Source organism: Calonectris borealis, unplaced genomic scaffold (assembly GCF_964195595.1).
Source record: "Calonectris borealis unplaced genomic scaffold, bCalBor7.hap1.2 HAP1_SCAFFOLD_249, whole genome shotgun sequence".
NCBI lineage: Eukaryota > Metazoa > Chordata > Aves > Procellariiformes > Procellariidae > Calonectris > Calonectris borealis.
Genome location: NW_027441633.1, coordinates 29727 through 47213, shown reverse-complemented (window position 1 = coordinate 47213; position 17487 = coordinate 29727). Strand labels below are relative to the sequence as shown.

Below are 17487 nucleotides of genomic sequence, written 5' to 3'. Positions count from 1 at the left end.
CACACACCGACCCCCCGCTGCGCAAAGGTCCCTGCACAATCCCCACCGTTGCAGGGAGGTCCCTGCGCAGGCACCCGCCGCGCACAAGGCGCCGTGCGCATGCGCACTTCCGGGGCGGGGACTACACCTCCCGGCGTGCCCCCCGCGGGCGGCCCGGAGGAGCCGCGCGCTGATTGGCTGCGGAGGATATTTCAACGGGGCGCGCGGCGGGCTCTGCACCCAGGCGGCGGCGGCGGCGGCGGCGGCGGCGGCGGCGGCGGCGGCGGCGGCGGCGGCGGCGGCGGCGGCGGCGGCGGCGGCGGCGGCGGCGGCGGCAGTCTGAGGTGCCGCGGGCACGGCGGGCTGGCGGGAGGCTGGGGACCCCCCGGGGGACTGAGGAGGGGGGCTGTGCGTCTCGGGGGGACCGGGGAGGGGGGCCGGGGGGGGCTGTGCGTCCCGGAGGGGGCCGGGGAGGGGGGCCGGGGGGGGGGCTGTGCGTCCCGGAGGGGGCCGGGGGGGGGGCTGTGCGTCCCGGAGGGGGCCGGGGAGGGGGGCTGGGGGGGGCTGTGCGTCCCGGAGGGGGGCTGGGGGGGGGCTGTGCGTCCCGGGGGGGCCGGGGAGGGGGGCTGGGGGGGGCTGTGCGTCCCGGAGGGGGCCGGGGAGGGGGGGCTGTTCGTCCTAGGGGGGCTGGGGAGTGGGGCTGGGGGCGGGGGCTGCAGTCCCCCAAGGAGCTGGGGAGTGGGGCTGTGGGTCCTGGCGGGGCTTGAGAGTGGGGCTTGGGGCTCCCACGGGGCTGGAAAATGGTGTGGTCGGGTGCTGTGAGCACCGGGGGTCCTGGGGCTGGGAGGCGCTTGCAAACACCGGGGAGGGGCTGCGAGCATGGGGGGGCACAAGGGTTGCACCAGGGTCGGTGCACGATCACCTCCATTGTACGGGTGTCGATGTACAGCCAGCCGGGCTGCACGAGGCGCCGTGCGCATGCGCGGTCCCGGGGCGGGGACTACAACTCCCGGCGTGCCCCGCGCGGGCCGTGTGGTGGAGCCGCGCGCTGATTGGCTGCGGAGGGTATTTCAACGGGGCGCGCGGCGGGCTCTGCACCCAGGCGGCGGCGGCGGCAGTCTGAGGTGCCGCGGGCACGGCGGGCTGGCGGGAGGCTGGGGACCCCCCGGGGGACTGAGGAGGGGGGCTGTGCGTCTCGGGGGGACCGGGGAGGGGGGCCGGGGGGGGCTGTGCGTCCCGGAGGGGGCCGGGGAGGGGGGCTGGGGGGGGCTGTGCGTCCCGGAGGGGGGCTGGGGGGGGGCTGTGCGTCCCGGGGGGGCCGGGGAGGGGGGCTGGGGGGGGCTGTGCGTCCCGGAGGGGGCCGGGGAGGGGGGGCTGTTCGTCCTAGGGGGGCTGGGGAGTGGGGCTGGGGGCGGGGGCTGCAGTCCCCCAAGGAGCTGGGGAGTGGGGCTGTGGGTCCTGGCGGGGCTTGAGAGTGGGGCTTGGGGCTCCCACGGGGCTGGAAAATGGTGTGGTCGGGTGCTGTGAGCACCGGGGGTCCTGGGGCTGGGAGGCGCTTGCAAACACCGGGGAGGGGCTGCGAGCATGGGGGGGCACAAGGGTTGCACCAGGGTCGGTGCACGATCACCTCCATTGTACGGGTGTCGATGTACAGCCAGCCGGGCTGCACGAGGCGCCGTGCGCATGCGCGGTCCCGGGGCGGGGACTACAACTCCCGGCGTGCCCCGCGCGGGCGGTCTGGTGGAGCCGCGCGCTGATTGGCTGCGGAGGGTATTTCAACGGGGCGCGCGGCGGGCTCTGCACCGAGGCGGCGGCGCAGCGTGAGTGTGAGGGGCCGCGGGCCCGGGGAGCCGAGGAGTGGGGCTGTGGCGGGGGGGCGGGGCGGTCCTGCAGGCTCCGGGGACGGGGGCTGGGGGGGCTCCAGGCGGAGGAGGGGCTGTGAGCATCTGGGGAGTGGGGCTGGGGGGCGGGGCTGTGTGCCCTAGGGGGGCCGCGCAGTGGGGCCGGGGCGGGGGGGCGGGGTGGGCGCTGTGTGCAAACAGACCCTCCCTGCGAGTCCCCACTGTCGCCCCGTGGGGCCGGGCACCCCCCAGCCCTCCCTGCAGGCAGACGGGCAGCCTGTAGGCGATGGAGGCCGCCCGCCCCAGCGAGGTGCTCGAGCCTGGGGGCTTCACGGGCCGAGTCGAGGGAGGAGCTGCTGGAGAGAGGGCTTAGAAACGGCCTTCTGCTCCCGAAACTGCTGGAGCATTTGAAGGGGAGGGACAGGTCCACCCCAGGGCCCCAAGGGGAAGCCCTCGGAGCAGGGACTTGGGGTCGTTCCAGGAGCAAAAGCTGGTCCCAGCCAGCTCGCCTCTGCTCCCCCGGCACCGGGATCGGACCTTTCAGTCCTGTTTCTGCCCGAAGCATCACACAAGCGCTTGCCCTCCCCGGGGGCATCTTTGGGCCTTGAGAACAGGCGCAGCAGCTGGGTTTTTGGGCTCAGAAATGGGTGCCAAGTGAGCTGGTTTGGGGGCCCAAAGCAGAAGCCGGTTTGGCCGTTTGTGCGGGGGGCTGGGAGGGCATTGGGGGCTGCGGGGGAAAGCAGGGGGTGGGCAGGGTGCGTGGACCCTCCCCGGGGGGAGGGGCTCTGGTCCTGCTGGACCCCGAAGTGCGGGAGGCCGGCACGCACCAGGCCCAACTCAACGTCTGCGGTGGTCTCTGGGGGGAAGAGGTGGTCTCTGCTTTTCAGACCCCGCACGCCCTCTTCGAGTCCAGCTCTTGCTTGTCGACTGCTTCGAATAGTTATTAACTGATTAGTCGTACAAACTAATTAATGTTTATACAATGTCCAACTATGATATTTAATCCTAATAGTCGAGTTTTGACGGCGATTGGTTTACGACCTTGTCAAAAGCCCAGGCTGTTGCAAATAGCTGGAGCTTGTAAGGAGAAGGAGCTGAAATCAACGGTGCAGAGCTGGAGCTTCAATTAGCCAGAACCGTCGCAAGCAGGAGCTGGAACGAGACGGGGTGTCCGCTGTCTGGGGCATGCCTTAGCCAGAGGCAAAATTACCAGCAGCTGTAACGAGCGGGAGCTGCGATTCGCTGCAGTGTCTGTTTGCCGGAGCATCCGTCGGCCAGACTGCACTCCCAGCACGGCTGAAGAGCAGCCAGGCGCAGGCAGGGCTGTCCCCGGCAAGGCGCTCCGAGCGGCAGGGAGGCGAGTTGTCCTTCTGCTAGCGGGGAGCCCGGCCTCTTCCCTCGGGGATTAAATCCACGCCACGCGTGGATCCGCTCTCTTTGCGTGGAGGGTCTCTCCCGGTCCCGTTCCCGAGGGCTGAAGCGAGGTCCCCCGGGGGGGCAGGCGGCAGCACGAGGCGGCGGTGTCTCCCCGGTACCCGGCAAAGGGGAGCGAAACCGGCCGGCTGGAGCTCCCGGGGTGCACAGCCCGGCCCCGCACGGCAGAATCCTTCCCTGGGTTTTCGCCGTTGGCTGGGTGTGACAAACAGGTTCATTTTGTGCCTCCTCTTTTCCCAGCGTCACCTTCTGCGTCACGTGAAGAAAATCCTGCGTGGTTGACGCCGCTTGCTGCTCAGGTGATGGCACGTGTGGGGCCGGGGGAGCCGGGAGAAACATTGGTGCGTTCAAGGTCGCTGCAGGTGCTCCCCGTTAAACCCAGGGAAAAGGCAAATTTGCTGCTGGTGCAGAAAAGCTGATGAACAATTGCCGTGAACAGAGCGTGCCTACGTACCCTCGTTAGCGTAACTAACCCTGGGTAGTTACGAGTGTTTTCCTTTCAGGGAAAAGAATGAGCTTTCATCTACGAAAAATTAAGAGCTGCCTGTGTCCTTCTTTAAGTTCAAGTGTTTCTCTTCTGTTTGTTCATACTGATTTTATGGGCAGGTTGGAAATAGCCTTTTATTTTTATAGGCATAACTCAATTTGTAGTACTACGTGGTGTCAGGAGAGTGAATTTTGGAGCACCCAGGTATCACTAGAAACGGAATGAATGAGACACGATGGAAACTGATATTTAAACTTGATTTTTACTTGATATTTTTTTTTTCCTGAGAGTGTTGACGGCACGTTGTCCTGTGGCTCAATCCACGTTCTGTTCAGTGGAGTCTTCAGTCTAGGACTTTTAAGGAAAAAAGTTGGTCCTTCCGAAAAAGGGCTAGTCATTCATAGGCTCGAGGCATAGACTTGGAGAGCCGCTTAAGTACGTGATCAGAATTAAAGCCAAATGTCGCTTCGTGTTGCTGCTGTTGGCCTGCACTTTCGTTAATTTCCCCGCTGCTCCGTCATGGTTGGGAGCTCTGAATCATCATTTTTTTCACTCCCTAACGCATTTTTCTCCCCAAGGAGAGGCTACGTTTAAAAGTTACTTAGTTTCCTCGCAAATGCATCGGTCAATAAAACGGAGTTATGATTATTAAAACCACACAAATGACACCGGTCTTACAGATCTGGACTATTTCTGAACACGTGTTCATCGCGTGCAGATGTCATTGGGATACGGATCACCTGCATTTCATGCTCTGACGAGACAATCTGCTGAGACAGGGACGAGCTCCAAAAGAAAAAAAAGGTACAACGTCAAGGTTTTGTTTTGTTGTTGGTTTTTGTGGGCTTTTTGTGTTTGTGTTATTTTTTGGTTTGTGTTGTTTTTTTTTTTAAAAAGAGTGCGATGTTGACTGGTGGCAGCCTGCAGAGCTCTCTTGCTGCCTGACCTCTCCTTTTCTTCTCTGTCACTCCTCTTTCGTGGCTGTAATTTTCACTCGGGTAGTTTTAGAAGAGCGATTTAGTTCCTCGCCTGTGTAGATGTGCTGGTAATACCTGGAAGGTAAATGCTTGAACCGGTAGCGAATAACTTGGCTACAAGTAGAATTTCTGAAGGAAGAACAACAACAGCAGGAAGCAAGTAGCGAGTTACCCCAAATTTGTGTGTGTCAAACACATCAAAGTTTTATTGCCAAACATTGTTTGGCAATGTGTTCCAAATGGCTCGTTTTGGTAAACTTAAATTTTCAGGAAGTTCAGGGTTGTGTGTGGAAAAACGTGCCCCTCTGTCTAGGTGTCCTGCTGCGTAAATAGCATCAGTCAGTAGCACATCCAGCGGCAGGGCTGCTGTTCCCTGCTCTCGATATTGCCGTAGTAGTGTTGTGATATTTCGACCTAAGAGGCGGGTTTAGGAATGGAAGGAGAATGCCTGCGTCCTGCAAGGGCTACGAATGCCGACCCTTTTCTCTGCCTGCTGCTTTCCTGTGCGTGAGATGAAACTGTATTGTTTTTCTCCCTTGTTCCCGGTAGAAATATTTCTGAAGCTGTCGCTGCTGTGGGTTTGCAATGTGCGTTACTGCGTTTTTGTAGAGTTCTAGTTACGGATCGTTTCTGCCGCGGCAAAGTGTCAAGATACGGTTTTCAGTTTAAAGCTTCAGAAGCTGCATTCGCTGAAATCGGCGTAGGTGAAGCTGGTTGTTGTGGTTTAACCCGGCAGGCAGCTAAACACCACGCAGCTGCTCGCTCGCTCCCCCTGCCCCCAAAGTGGGGTGGGGGAGAGAATCGGAAAAAAAAGTGAAGTTCGTGGGGTGAAGTAAAGACAGTTTAATGGGACAGAACAGGAAGGGGAAACAATCGTAACGATAAAAGAATATACAAAATAAGCGGCGCACAATGCGATTGCTCACCGCCCGCCGACTGATGCCCAGCCGGTCCCCGAGCGGCAGTCGCCGCTGCCCGGCCAACTCCCCCAGCTTATGTACTGAGCGTGACGTCATATGGTACGGACTGTCCCTTTGGCCGGTTTGGGTCATCTGTCCTGGCTAAGATCCCTCCCAGCTTCTCGCTGGCAGGGCATGAGAAGCTGAAAAGTCCCCGACTAGCGTAAGCGCTACTTAGCCACAACTAAAACATCAGCGTGTTATCCACGTTTTTCTCGTCCTAAATCTAAAACACAGCGCTATACCAGTTACCAGGAAGAGAATTAACTCTATCCCAGCCGAAACCAGGACGCTGGTCTTGCGCATGATCCCGCTGTGCTCGCAGGGGTGCTCAGTGGCTCCTCATCAAAACAGCGAGGTGTGTGTGGACGTCCGTAGGGTTGCGCTAGGGGTCTGGGGGCGTTATGTATTTTTGCTGTTGGAAGACGGAATAGAGCGTGTGCCTGTTAAATCTAACGATGGTCGAAGGTTGGGAGGGACCCTGAGCAGGTTTGGTGGCACAACTGCAGTTTTCAAAGATCTCGACCGTTTGGAGAAACGGCCTGGAAAAAAGGATTCCTCTTTTGCAGCGAGTTCGCGAGGACAGACGGGTTGCCGTACTCTTTAACAAAAATACTCAACTTGGGACGTATCGGGTGAGGAAATCGCGGCTCTACTTAGGCTTGAGAAAACGTACGTAGGTGTCTGTGCCTGTCACCTGCGCGTCTCTAGGCAAGTGAGTTCTAAAGCTGCCGATGAGCCAAAAGAAAAGGCACGGTTGTCTAAAACATGCAGAAGCTCTAGTGGCCTGTCTCAACAACTGCACCAAAGATGATGCAAAATACTTTCTCCTCCACTCAGTTGTAGTCTTCACAGAAAAGGAAGCTTTGTGCTAAACGTGTTTGTTGTTTTTTTTTTTTTTTCCTTTCCTCTCAGCAGAATGTCAACTGCCGTGAAAGTACGAGACGGATGGAAAGGATCCATAGTGGTCTGCAAGTACAAGGTATGCCTGTGATGTGTGTCTGCATTTTTCCTAAGGTGCTTGTAGTGTGGACTTTACAGTTAACACGAAGAATGTGGCAGCTCTCCTTCTATCTGATTTTTTTAACATGAAATATTTTAACACAAATACTAAAAATAAAGGTCTGTTCTGGAGCGTGGTACGCCTATTCAAGGCTTGCTTTCCTTCGTCTGTTTTCTCTTCCTGAAAGCAGAGTCTTCTGTTTCTGTGCGCTTGCTATTAAAGGGTGCTGTGAAAATAATGTTGGACTAGAAGAGGAAAGGAACCGTTTGTAAGAGTTCGGACGTTCGGGAGAAACAGGCTTTGTTTTCACGATAAAAGCTTTATGCTTTTTCAGTCAGTCAGTGTTTAAAATACCTTACAGGAGCACTCGAAAACCTTACTGAGATACTGGCATCTGTGCTAAAAGCAATCAAGGTCAAAGAAGAGGCGTGGACAACACGGGACAAATCGGCGTCGCTTCGGTGTGTTTTCCAGGCTTTCCCGAGAAGCGGTAGCAGCCTCGTAACTAGCGACAGAGAGTCCTGATGTGTTTTCGGTGAGTTACTGATTCTCTAATGTCCTTTTTCCTAACCTGCAGCGCGTAATTTTGACTTCGGGTGGAAAGAGATTTTCCAGAATGGAAATCTTTTTCATTCAAAGGAGTTGCCTTTTACAAACTTCCCATCAGAATGGATCTTCAGAGATGACGTGCTTGGCAGTAGAAGTCATCCGCAAGGAGACTTTTCACTCTCTCTGGAAAAAAAAAAGGAGTTAAGTCGATTTCCTTGCAAGGACCCAAGCGCAGCACATCTTCCAATAGTCGACGTATGGCTGATCTTTGGTTCTCGGGTGTAACGGTCGAGAGATCGTAAAGACGCGTTCCTCCGCACGCTTGGGTACAGCCAACAGCGTTAGCAAACCTGCCAGTCCTTTTTGGTAGCCTGATGTATTGCAGCACCGGGGATTTGATATTCCCCACCGCCTGCCCCCCCCCCCCCCCCCCCCCCAAAAAAAAAGTAAAACCGTATGGGAGATCTCTTATCTCACTGATTTTTCTATCATAAATGAAACTTTAAAAAGAAAGTTAAAATTGTCTAATTTCCAAACTGACTTGCGTTGTTTAAACTGCAACTGCCAAATAGCTGTAGTGTATAATTTATTAGGTGTGCTTAAGCAGTTGGGTAGTTGCTCTAAACGTTTAAAAAGAGAGGCAACTGAACGTTAGGGGCTTTTTTCCTGATCTTTTGGCAGAGTGCTCTGAAGCACTTTATTTCTGTCTCGCTTTCGACGGCGCGTTTCCCCGGCAGTTCGGTAGCATCGGTCTCGGCGCAGCTGGCCAGGCGTCCCTCCTAGTCATGTCACACGCGCAAAACCCCTGGTCAAACGATAGCTGTGTAGCTTGGAGGTAGATAATTTAACGGTATGAATTCACAGCTACGCAATTTCAATGAACGCAAAAGGAAAATCAAATATTTTTATAGTACGAGTCTTCTCATTGTACGTATGTAAGCGTGCGCACGCCTTTTTAGCATAAAATGAATTGCTGAGATTTGTTCTTTCTTTTTCATTTTACTCTTCAAAGTTTTACGCTTCACTTTCAGCTTTATCGGCCAAGCGAGCGAGATGCGCAGCAGCAGCAGCAGCAGCGCAAGGGCTGGAGCTGCGGCGGTGGATCCGTGAGCGTAGATGCTGATTACGGCGCGCCCTTGTCCTGCAGCCTCACGGGGTTATCTCCCTGCAGCGGTGCTGTAAGGAAGGGACGAGGCGTTTTCCGACACCAGCGAGAGCGTTTACTTCTCTGCGAAGAACGTGTTCAGAATTGTGTCAATTAGTCTTCACGCCGATTTTAAGCGTTCGAATCGCTTGAGCTTTTAAAGGCGGCGTTGTATTTCGAGCTGACCCGTTTGCCTGGCACCCTCCTTTAGCTCGACTGCTACCCTCTCCCTTATCCTGACCGAATTCCTCTGCTGCCTTCGGTGCTGTTTTTTTAACGTGCTGAAATATCCGTTGGGATTTTTGTTTTTCAGATGCCTCGCTGTGAGCGTCCCGTGGTGCTCAGGAGAGACCCCCGGCCCAGGTTTGCCTGCCGGTCGTTGGGCGTGCTGAGGGTGAGGGGCCGGCTGGCAGCCTGCGGGACGGGGGCTGGGGGGGGCTGCAAGCGTTTGGGGGGGCCGCCCCTCCTTTATCTTTCTAGCAGAGCCCCCCTTTTTGGCGGGGGTGCGTGCGTACATACGTAAACGGCATTATTAAAGTAACGAGCTGCCGGTTGGGGCCGTTTCCCTCGTTTTGTGTCTTTTTGGGGGGGTGAATAAAAAGGGGGGGTTGGGGGGCCTGGAGGGGTGATGATGTCATTTGGGGCACCCCAGCATCACCACGGGGGTGATGATGCCGTGGAGGAGCAGGTGAGTGGGGAATGGGGGGTCATGGGGGTCCGTGTCCCCCCCCCCCCCCCCAAAGGGGGTCACAGCCCAAATTGCCTGAAAATTCATGGGGGGGGGTTCAAAAATTTTTAAAAACTGTAAATATATCTGTGAGGCCTCGAAATAGAAAAAAATCTCTCCTTGTTACGTATATTGAAAAATAATATTAATTTATACGTACAAAAGGATTTCAAAATAAGGACCTATATCTGCCCTATTATATAAAGGATTTTAGAGTATAAAAAAATTCGAAAGATGTATATAGGGTTTTAAGATACAAAAATAACTCACGTCTCTATAAATCAAAAAATAAAGAACTTCCAAATGCAAAAAGGATGATACATTTTATACATGAAGGAATTTAAAATAGAAAAAGGTCTGAATAGATACCGCTATCTACACTTACTACGTGTTACATAGAGAGTCTACATAGACATTATATGTAATCTAAGAGATTATGTACAAGTGTAAATAGACATCTAAGTCTAAAACCTAAGTCTATAAAGATATAGGTGTAAATATATGTAAGTGTAAATAGAGAAGTCTATAAAGACATTTAAGTGTTCAAAATATGTAAGTCAACAGATCCATAGTCTGAGCAGGTATTATATATAAGAAGTGGGAAATAGGGGGGTATAAGTGAAACGTAAATATATTCACTAAATATATATAGAGAGATATGTGTAAATACATTAAGTGTAAATGTCTCTGATAATAAGGTTTTTAAAATGCAAAGAAACCCTGTTTACAGAAAGGATTTTAAAATTCGACACACACACACACACACACACACACACACACACACACCCCCCCACACCCACACCCACACCCACCCCCCCCCCACCCCCCCCCCCCCCCACCCCCCCCCCCCCGCCCCGGAACACCTCTCTATTGAAGATATAAAAGCGCTTTCAAAAGCTGCCTCTTCCCTGTTCTCCTTTTCCGCCTGTTCCCATCCTGATTGGGGGCCAGTTCCCCCAACAGGGACTTTCCCCTGCAGGGCTGCGCACGCAGAGCGGGACCTGCCGCCATGGCCTAAAAATACCACAAAACCCCTAATTCGGGGCCTGCAAGGGGTGGGGAAAAAAAAGCCCGCAATTTTGGGGGGAAAAATACCCAACTTGGAGCTCCCGGGAAAGCCAAATCCGCCTGGATTTGGGCAGCCGGAAAGCAAAAAAAACCCCATTTTCACGCACAAAACGAAAAAGCAAAAACCACCAATTTTTGTTGTGAAAAAGCGTTGAAAAACCTCCAAATGGTGGAATGTTTTGGAAAAGGAAAAAACCCCAATTTTGATATTATGGAAAAGCAAAAAACCCCCCGATTTGGGGAAGATTTGGGGTGAAACACCAGCCCCTTGAGGGGCATCGCTCGTGGTTATCCAGCGAGGGTCAGTCATCGGGAACGGATTATCTGTTGCGGGTCATCCCAGGCGAGTTTTCTGCTGTGGGTGGTCCCGGGTGGACCCCCTGGCGTAGGTCACCCCCACGCATGTCCCCCCCCGCCCCTCCCGGTGTCCGCCCCGCCTTTCCCGTGCGAGGTTTTCCCCGTGACGCGCCCCCCGTATCCCCTGCCCTCCTACCTCGTGCCCGCACTGCCCTCCTCTCTCCTCTCCCTCCTCCCACCCCCCGTGTTCCGCACTGCCTCCCCGTAACCCCTCTGCCCCGGACCCCTGGGGTGCTGCCTGCCCCGCCAACCTGCCCGTTGCCCCCCGCCCAAACTCTGGCACCCCCCTCCCGCTCCCCCGCACCCCACTCCCACCCCGCTCTCCCTCCTCCTGCGTTTTGGGTTTGTGCTGCAAACGGCGTCGGTGACGCGGGGCTGCGTGAGTTCCCGCTGCGCAGCGCTTGCACCGCGCCGGGGGCTGTGCTGCTCCTCGCCCCGCCCTGCCGGCGAGCGGGCTGGGGGTGCGCGAGGGCCTGGGAGGGGGCACCGCTGGGAGAGCTGACCCCGGCGGACCCAGGGGATGTTCCAGACCCTGTGGCGTCAGGAAATAAAACTCGGGGGGCGGTTGGCGGGGGGGCCGCTGCTGGGCTGCGGCTGGCTGGGCATCCGTCGGTTGGCGGTGAGCCGTTGTTTTCATTTGTACCGCTTGTCTGTGTGGGGTTTTTCGCTCTGTTGTTTGGGGTTTTTTTCCCCCCTTTTCCTTACAAGTGGAGTTTTTTCACTTTTGCCCTTCCAATTCTCTCCCCCCTCCCACTGAGGGGGGAGCGAGTGAGCGGTTGTGTGGTGCTGAGTTGCCAGCTGGGATTAAACCACGGCACAAGGTGAGTTGCAAGCCCTGCTGGCTAAACGCTTTAGGCTCTCCGTGTTATTCCTGCCATCTTGCCATCCTTGTTCTTTCCTGCTGCTTTCAAGTGCCTTGTGCTCCAGCAGCAGGCTGGGAAGGAGGGTTGTGGCAGGAGCTGCAGCACCCTGTGACTCCTTCTCAGGCTGCTAGCTTCGCCCTTTGTATGGGCTGCCGAGGTCGTCGGCTCCGCAGGGGCCACAGGCAGCCCGCAGAGCTTGAGGCCAAGCCATTCCTTTCCCCTCTGCGCAGCAGCGGTTCTGCCGCTGCTACAGGCAGCCGCTTGCTCGAGGGCGAGGGGCTGGGATGACGACAGGCTGCTGCACGCTTCAGTCGAACTGAGACGCCGTTCTCTGGGGAGCCGGTGCAAGGAGAGCTCAGGTCCGTTCTGTACTGCCGATGGCTCTTCACAAGGGAAGCGTGCTCTGGTTTTAGCAGAAAAAGGTGTCGGTCACAGGCAGCCGCCTATCACTGCGCACAGCTCAGCTATTTGGCAGGGGTCTTGCTTGTTCAAGTAGAGGCGTATTCCTCGCCTTGCAGTCTCGATGGCAAAACAATCGGGGGTTCAAGCTACAAAAGCACAGAGCAAGGATGGAACCTGCCGGGCTCTACGGTCAACTGCTGAGGACGCCTAATACACCAGCAGGCCTCTTGGCTTTCCCTGCCTCATTTCTAATTCCTTTGCACGCTGGAGGGCAGGGTGGTAAGTGACGTCGTGCAGTGTCTCTCCTCCAAGTGGCAAGCCCTGCGCGTGTGCAGGGTGAGGAGAGCAGAGTGCTGATAGCACAGAGGCGAGGAAAGGTGCAAACACCGCAACACAGCCCCAGGACCACCAGCGTATCGCTCGTTGTTTGCAGGTCAGCCACTGGCACCGGGTCTGCTCAGAAGCGCGGTTTCCTGATGGACATAGCTGCCCCTCCCCTGCTCTCAGGATGTCACCCGTGTGGCCTTATTTTTTTTAAATCTCTCTCCAGCATCTGTTGAGTCGCCGCTGTCACTCCCACAACCCCGATGCCACCTGCAGACCGAGACAGCGATCCCTGGGGCTTCCTCCGGGTTAGAAAGAAACCTGTTCCACAGGTTCCCTGTGCTGCTTCTCCTCCCCGGGTAATGGGCTGGGGGGCACGGGCAGAAACCACCACGGGACTTGTAAAGTTACCGTCTTTCGATGGTACGAACTGGGCGGAGAGAAGGGGAAAGGGCCGGTGAGGCGACGGTGGCACCCGGCGGGCGGAATTGGGTACTGCAGCTCTTGAGCCGCGCATGCGCGGTGGGGCGCGCTCCTCTGCTCGCTGCTGCCACCGAGCGATCAAAGCTGGGTACTGCAGCTGTTGGGCCGCGCATGCGCGGTGGCGCGCTTTTCTTTGCTCGCTGCTGCCACCCTGTGACCAAAACTGGGTACTGCAGCTCTTGAGCCGCGCATGCGCAGTGGCGCGCCTTTCTTTGCTCGCTGCTGCCACCGAGCGACCAGAATTCGGTATTGCAGCTCTTCAGCTGCGCATGCGCGGTGGCGCGCTCTCCTTTGCTCGCTGCTGCCACCGAGCGACCAGAATTCGGTACTGCAGCTCTTGAGCCGCGCATGCGCAGTGGCGCGCCTTTCTTTGCTCGCTGCTGCCACCGAGCGACCAGAATTCGGTACTGCAGTGCTTCAGCCGCGCATGCGCAGTGGCGCGCTCTCCTTTGTTCGCTGCTGCCACCGAGCGACCAAAACTGGGTACTGCAGCTCTTGAGCCGCGCATGCGCGGTGGCGCCCCCTTTCTCCGCGCTGCCGTCCGCCGGTAACGGCAATGCCGTACTGTGGTGCCTGCGGGGTGATGCCGCCGCGTTCGTTGGTTCGTTCCGGTAAGGAAACGCCGCTGCCGCCCCACGTGCGCGGTGCCGGCGGGCGCTGGGCCTGCAAAGCGCGGACCTGCAGCGCCGGTGCCGCCCCCGTGCACGCGCCGCCCGGCGGCTGCTCGCTGCTGCCGCCCCGTGGCCGAATCGCGGTACTGCAGCGCCGGCACCGCTCAGGTGCGCAGCAGCGCCGCCGCCGCCGCCGCCTTCGCTGCTGCCGCCCCGAAGCCGAAGCGTGGTCCTGCAGCCCGGCGTTCGCGCGCCGGCTCTGGCCCCTCCATGCGCCGTCCCCATCCCGGTGCCTCCCTCATCCCGGTGCATTCGTCATCCCGGGCGGCAATGGTTAGGGTGCCCCCCCCCCGCATGCCAGCACCCCCAAGAGTATCGGCGTGTCCCGGTGCTGTCCCCATCCCTGGGGCAGCTCCCCGTCCCCTGTCCCTGCGGCTGGTCGTTGGGCTCTGTGTTCCCCCAATAAACCACGGGGACGGAGGGGACCCCTGGGGACAGGGGGTGGGGACCCCCAGAGAGTAGGCTGTGCTGCCGTCGCTCCTCGGTGCTGGCCCTGCTTGTCCCCTGTCCCCCCAGCGGTGACGAACTCCGGGCCACTGGCGGGGACCCTCACTGTCACCTTCCCCCCATGCCGGTTGCCACCAGCGACAGGGACAGCGACGCACCCCCGGGGGTGTTTGGGGTCCCCAGGGTGGGAGCGGAGCTGCAGGATGCCGGGTCCACCCTGCCCGAGCCCTGCAGACCCAGGTGGAGCGCAGGCAACCCCGGCCCTGTCCCCAGCCCTGTCTCCGCGTGGCCGTGGGTCGGTGCTGCCATTGCGTGGCCAGCGGCTGGGAGGACACAGCTCCCGCCGGCTGGGGCCAGAGGAACCCGGCAGCCTGGGGACCCCCGGGAAGGGCCGGCTGTCATGGGGACTCGGCGCCCAGGGCACCCCAGAGACCCTACAACAGGGTGCAGCATGAACTATTTTATTACCTGTGCAGTATCCATGAGTGAGTCCCCATCGTTCCCATCCTGGTCCCCCAGTGGGTCGGGGTCCCAGCTGCCCCTGGGGGTGGCTGCAGGTGTCGGGGGTGGGATCCCTTCTCCCCGCGGTGCCCCCCACCTCCCCAGGGTCATCCCTCCCAGTCTCAACTCCCCACATGGTGTCCTCAATCTCCCGAGAAACACCTCTGTCCCCCAATGTCCCCCTACCTACCCCACTCCCAGGGTCCCTCCCGGACCCCAGGATTCCCCCCCTGCCCCATCCTGAGGCCGCCCCCCCCCCATCCCCATGGTCATGAGACACACACACGCACACCCCCTCCAGCACTGGGGAGACACTGGGAAGAGCCGGCACTGCCATCTCGGGGACCTGCTAGCCCTCATCCTCCCTAAAGTCTTGCACCATGCTCTGCTCCTTGGGGGGAGTGCCCACAGTCAGGGGGGTGGGGGCTCCCCTCCTCCCCAGGGAACCCCCCCAACCTGTCCAGGGCACCCTCTGCCACCTCCCCAGGGTCCAATCACCGTAACAGGGTCTGACCCTGGGATCCCGCTGGTTAACGTCAGGTGCAAGAGAAGGTTCCTCATTACTCCTTGATTAGTTCTTAGGTGCCAGCTCGAGCTGGGTGCCTCCAGAGAGGGACCCCTACCCCGGATCACCCTCCTTGCACACCTGCACCCGTTGCAGGAGGGTCCACGCGCACCATGGGAGCCATGTGGGAACCAGAGGCGGCCTCGAGGCTGCTCAGCAGCAGTCAAAACACCCCAGTGGTTTCAGGCACCGGCTGTTTTGCTCCCGAACCCAAGGGTACTGCCGAGAAAAATAACCACCACTGTCACACGAGGGTCCTGCACAATCCCCACCATCGCACAAGGGTCCCCGTGCACCTGCCCGCCATTGCACGAGGGTCCCCTGCACACCAACCAATTGCATAAGGGTCTTCCTGCACTGCCCCCCCCATTGCATGGGTGTCTCCACACACCGACCCCCCGCTGCGCAAAGGTCCCTGCACAATCCCCACCGTTGCAGGGAGGTCCCTGCGCAGGCACCCGCCGCGCACAAGGCGCCGTGCGCATGCGCACTTCCGGGGCGGGGACTACACCTCCCGGCGTGCCCCCCGCGGGCGGCCCGGAGGAGCCGCGCGCTGATTGGCTGCGGAGGATATTTCAACGGGGCGCGCGGCGGGCTCTGCACCCAGGCGGCGGCGGCGGCGGCGGCGGCGGCGGCGGCGGCGGCGGCGGCGGCGGCGGCGGCGGCGGCGGCGGCGGCGGCGGCGGCGGCGGCGGCGGCGGCGGCGGCGGCGGCAGTCTGAGGTGCCGCGGGCACGGCGGGCTGGCGGGAGGCTGGGGACCCCCCGGGGGACTGAGGAGGGGGGCTGTGCGTCTCGGGGGGACCGGGGAGGGGGGCCGGGGGGGGCTGTGCGTCCCGGAGGGGGCCGGGGGGGGCTGTGCGTCCCGGAGGGGGCCGGGGAGGGGGGCCGGGGGGGGGGCTGTGCGTCCCGGAGGGGGCCGGGGGGGGGGCTGTGCGTCCCGGAGGGGGCCGGGGAGGGGGGCTGGGGGGGGCTGTGCGTCCCGGAGGGGGGCTGGGGGGGGGGCTGTGCGTCCCGGGGGGGCCGGGGAGGGGGGCTGGGGGGGGCTGTGCGTCCCGGAGGGGGCCGGGGAGGGGGGGCTGTTCGTCCTAGGGGGGCTGGGGAGTGGGGCTGGGGGCGGGGGCTGCAGTCCCCCAAGGAGCTGGGGAGTGGGGCTGTGGGTCCTGGCGGGGCTTGAGAGTGGGGCTTGGGGCTCCCACGGGGCTGGAAAATGGTGTGGTCGGGTGCTGTGAGCACCGGGGGTCCTGGGGCTGGGAGGCGCTTGCAAACACCGGGGAGGGGCTGCGAGCATGGGGGGGGACAAGGGTTGCACCAGGGTCGGTGCACGATCACCTCCATTGTACGGGTGTCGATGTACAGCCAGCCGGGCTGCACGAGGCGCCGTGCGCATGCGCGGTCCCGGGGCGGGGACTACAACTCCCGGCGTGCCCCGCGCGGGCGGTCTGGTGGAGCCGCGCGCTGATTGGCTGCGGAGGGTATTTCAACGGGGCGCGCGGCGGGCTCTGCACCGAGGCGGCGGCGCAGCGTGAGTGTGAGGGGCCGCGGGCCCGGGGAGCCGAGGAGTGGGGCTGTGGCGGGGGGGCGGGGCGGTCCTGCAGGCTCCGGGGACGGGGGCTGGGGGGGCTCCAGGCGGAGGAGGGGCTGTGAGCATCTGGGGAGTGGGGCTGGGGGGCGGGGCTGTGTGCCCTAGGGGGGCCGCGCAGTGGGGCCGGGGCGGGGGGGCGGGGTGGGCGCTGTGTGCAAACAGACCCTCCCTGCGAGTCCCCACTGTCGCCCCGTGGGGCCGGGCACCCCCCAGCCCTCCCTGCAGGCAGACGGGCAGCCTGTAGGCGATGGAGGCCGCCCGCCCCAGCGAGGTGCTCGAGCCTGGGGGCTTCACGGGCCGAGTCGAGGGAGGAGCTGCTGGAGAGAGGGCTTAGAAACGGCCTTCTGCTCCCGAAACTGCTGGAGCATTTGAAGGGGAGGGACAGGTCCACCCCAGGGCCCCAAGGGGAAGCCCTCGGAGCAGGGACTTGGGGTCGTTCCAGGAGCAAAAGCTGGTCCCAGCCAGCTCGCCTCTGCTCCCCCGGCACCGGGATCGGACCTTTCAGTCCTGTTTCTGCCCGAAGCATCACACAAGCGCTTGCCCTCCCCGGGGGCATCTTTGGGCCTTGAGAACAGGCGCAGCAGCTGGGTTTTTGGGCTCAGAAATGGGTGCCAAGTGAGCTGGTTTGGGGGCCCAAAGCAGAAGCCGGTTTGGCCGTTTGTGCGGGGGGCTGGGAGGGCATTGGGGGCTGCGGGGGAAAGCAGGGGGTGGGCAGGGTGCGTGGACCCTCCCCGGGGGGAGGGGCTCTGGTCCTGCTGGACCCCGAAGTGCGGGAGGCCGGCACGCACCAGGCCCAACTCAACGTCTGCGGTGGTCTCTGGGGGGAAGAGGTGGTCTCTGCTTTTCAGACCCCGCACGCCCTCTTCGAGTCCAGCTCTTGCTTGTCGACTGCTTCGAATAGTTATTAACTGATTAGTCGTACAAACTAATTAATGTTTATACAATGTCCAACTATGATATTTAATCCTAATAGTCGAGTTTTGACGGCGATTGGTTTACGACCTTGTCAAAAGCCCAGGCTGTTGCAAATAGCTGGAGCTTGTAAGGAGAAGGAGCTGAAATCAACGGTGCAGAGCTGGAGCTTCAATTAGCCAGAACCGTCGCAAGCAGGAGCTGGAACGAG

The 17487-nt window shown here is 60.0% G+C and overlaps 1 long non-coding RNA gene across 2 annotated transcripts; it reads left to right on the top strand.

Moving 5' to 3' along the window:
* The first annotated feature begins 3868 nt into the window (after positions 1-3868).
* On the top strand, positions 3869-9370 carry LOC142077430 (uncharacterized). Of its 2 annotated transcripts, XR_012671818.1 has the most exons (4): positions 3869-4545; positions 6596-6659; positions 7042-7215; positions 8261-9370. It is a non-coding gene; the product is annotated as an uncharacterized LOC142077430 (long non-coding RNA). The 2 variants fall into 2 exon arrangements; XR_012671817.1 differs by lacking the exon at positions 3869-4545 and having other exon boundaries at positions 6071-6659.
* Positions 9371-17487: the final 8117 nt, after the last annotated feature.